The sequence below is a fragment of the Octodon degus genome, unplaced genomic scaffold, assembly GCF_000260255.1.
Source record: "Octodon degus isolate 3935 unplaced genomic scaffold, OctDeg1.0 scaffold00348, whole genome shotgun sequence".
NCBI lineage: Eukaryota > Metazoa > Chordata > Mammalia > Rodentia > Octodontidae > Octodon > Octodon degus.
The window spans coordinates 19,470-22,595 of record NW_004524924.1 but is presented as its reverse complement, the minus strand read 5'-3'; positions in this window follow the sequence as shown (position 1 = coordinate 22,595).

The window sequence follows — 3,126 nt, the reverse complement described above, 5'->3', positions numbered from 1 at the left end:
AGCTTCTCCATCTCTTTGATAAATTTTTGTCCACTTGACCTATCTTTCTGAGAAAAGGGAGGCTGAGGTCCCCTGTTAAGATTGTGTTTTGGTAATTATATTTTTCATGTCCTTTAAAATTTGTCTTATAAAGTTGAGTGCTCCCGTATTAAGTGCATGTGGGAGCACTTTTATGACTGATACTTCTTCCTTTTGAACTTTTCCCCTAACCAGCAAGTAGTGACCTTGTTTATCTCATTTAATCATTCTTGATTTGAAGTTCAGATTGCCTGTAAACAGAATAGCCACACCTGCTTTTTCTGAGTTCCTGGAGCATGTAGTGCTGTTTTCTATCCTTTGACTTTCAGCCTATGAATTTCCTGTGTACAGCATATTGTTGGTATTTGTTTCTTGATGCACTCTGCCAACCTGTTTCTTTTAATTGGTGAATTGGGTCCATTTACATTGATGGTTATAATTGATATGTATTGGATTAGTCTGCCCTGCTAGCTTCCTGCTGTCCATTCCCACTTTTCCTGTTTCCAATTGTTTGCCCAGTGTGGTGAGTCTTTCTGTTGTTGTTCTTGGAATTGTGCACATTTTGATCCCTTTGTATAATATCTTTTAGTACACTGTGTAGGGTTGGTTTGCTCATCATTAATTTCTTTAGTTGTTTTTTGTCATGAAAGTATTTTTCTCTCCTTTAAACTTGAAAGAGAGTTTTTCAGGGTGTGTCAGTCCGGTGTAGAGATGTAAGCAAAAGGCTTGCTGTCCCCAAGGAGAAGGGAACAAAAGTGCAGGGCCTACGGAACCAAACACTGACACCTGTGAGGCCAGCAAGCTGACATCAAAGTCAGGGCAAGCTGCGGGCAGCAGTGCTTCCTTGGAGCAGTCCTGCCCGTTCTTTGATCCTGCACCTGGAATGACTGATTAGTTTTGTATAAACTTAGAGTTGGACAAATGCCAGAAGACAAAATAGATAAGTAGCTTTGTCTTAGTTACTTTTTATTCATTGCTGGGACAAATACCTGACACTCAAAATGAAGGAAGGAAAGGTTTATTTAGTCATAGTTTGTGGAGATTTTAGTTTATATTCTGCTGGGTTTAATGCAAATGACAGTAGTTCATGGTGGCAGAAAACAATAATAAGCAGAGGAGAAGCAACAGCTGCAGTGTCCACCAAGCCTCTCTCTTCTTTCTATGCTGACTGTGATGATTGGTACTCCATGGTGAAGACTGAATCTCCTCTTGTGAAGATCAAGCTCCTCTGAAGACTGGGACTTCTCCTAGGAAGCGGGGCAGGCAGCCAGGAAGCCTTCCTCAGCTCCTTTAAATACACTTTTTGTGCTGAGTCACTCTTGGGCCACCCATGGCCTCAGGGTAGAACCAATTGTACCCCAGTGCTGGCCCAAATCACACCCCAGGTTGGGCCCTGTCCACCTGCAGGGCAGGGCCCCCACCCCTGGAACTGCTGGAGCTGATTTAGCCAAGTTGACACAATGTATCAACTACTACAATCCACCCCTTGTCAATTTGGCAACTAGACATTTACTCTTCAAGACAATTTCTAGGTGTATAGACATGCTTAAACATTCTACAGCTTGTACATTGTATAACATTAGAACCATGACATATTGCCCCTGGCTCTCCAAAGACTCATGCACATCCATTTATGCAAAAGACACTTTAGTCCATCTCTAAGAGTTGCCAAAGTCGTAATCGTTTCAGCAACACTGAAAAGTCCAAGTCCCAAGCTTTCAAGATCCAAGGCAAACTCTTATCTGGGAGCCCCTCTACAAATGAAAAGTTAAACTCTTCCAACATTCAAAGGCACACGGTAAGCATTGACGTTCTAAAAGGTATTCACAGCTGGATACAAACAATTGGGACTAAAACAAGCCCAAACTCCAGAATGACAAATGTTAAATCCTGTAGTTCCTTATGGACCATGAAAAGCACTCTGTAATGAGTTGTGAGCTCTAAAAGCCTTACGTGGCTCCACCCCTATGGCACTTCTGGTAACTCCTACAGCTTTTCTCTCAGGCCTGCTTTGCTCCCTTTTTGCAGCTTTTCTTAGACAATCCATGTTCCTGGCTTTTTTAAACTTCTGAGGTTTCCTTTGAATAGGCTTCTCACTCACAGATTCACACACTGCCCTCCCAGAGGCACACCACCTGGCCTCCCAGGCCTTCTGAAATCAAGGTGGAAACCTTCTTAACCTCAGAACTCCTGCATTCTGCATGCGCCTACAACCACTGTCACATGGATGATGCCAAGGGCAGCTCCCAGCTGGAGCAGTAGCCAGGGTTTTTTCTCTCTTGGCTGTAGGGGACAAGTTTCTGGATTTTTGAGCACTCTGATCCTGATTTTGAGAGATAAATTCTCTATGCAAGCACCTTTTTGAATCTGAAGTGGCTCCTGCCTCTATTCTGGAACATGCTGCTCTGTGGCTCAGCGCTCACTGAGAGGACACAAAGCCTCGTGTGTGCCCTGATGCTACACTAATTCGGTCTGCTTCTGGCTTCTTTTGGCTCCAACTGAAACAATGCTTCTGTCTGGGTTGGAATTTGTTTTCTTGTAGGACTTGAAATACTTTGCTTCATGCTCTTCTTGACTTGTTTGTGTTGAAAAATCTGCTCTTATTCTGATGAGTTTTCCTTTAAGTATGATTTGTTTCTTGTCTCTAGCAGCTTTTATTACGCTGTTCCTGTGCTAAATTTCTGGGATCTTAATTATTATATGTCTGGGTATAGATTTAATTGGGTTGATATTATTTGGAGTTCTATATGCCTTGGTTTTCTGAATATCAGATTGTTTCTCCATATTTGGGAAGTTTTCTGCTATTACCTCTGCCCATATTCTTTTGATATAGTTTGTATTGGCTCCTTCTTTCTCATTGATACCTATTAATTAGTCTTATGTTGTTCATCTTATCATTGTCTTGAAGCTGTTGAATCATTATTTCCTGAATCCTAGTTGTTTTTAAGATATGTTTCTATTCCTGGTCACTAGCTGCAACTATGTCTTCAAAGTCTGAATCTATCCTCACTTCTGTTCAAGCAGTTTTGCCAACTTTTTTTTTTAAAATATTTTATTTATTTATTTGTGTGTGTGTGTGTGTGTGTGTGTGTGTGTGTGTGTGTGTGG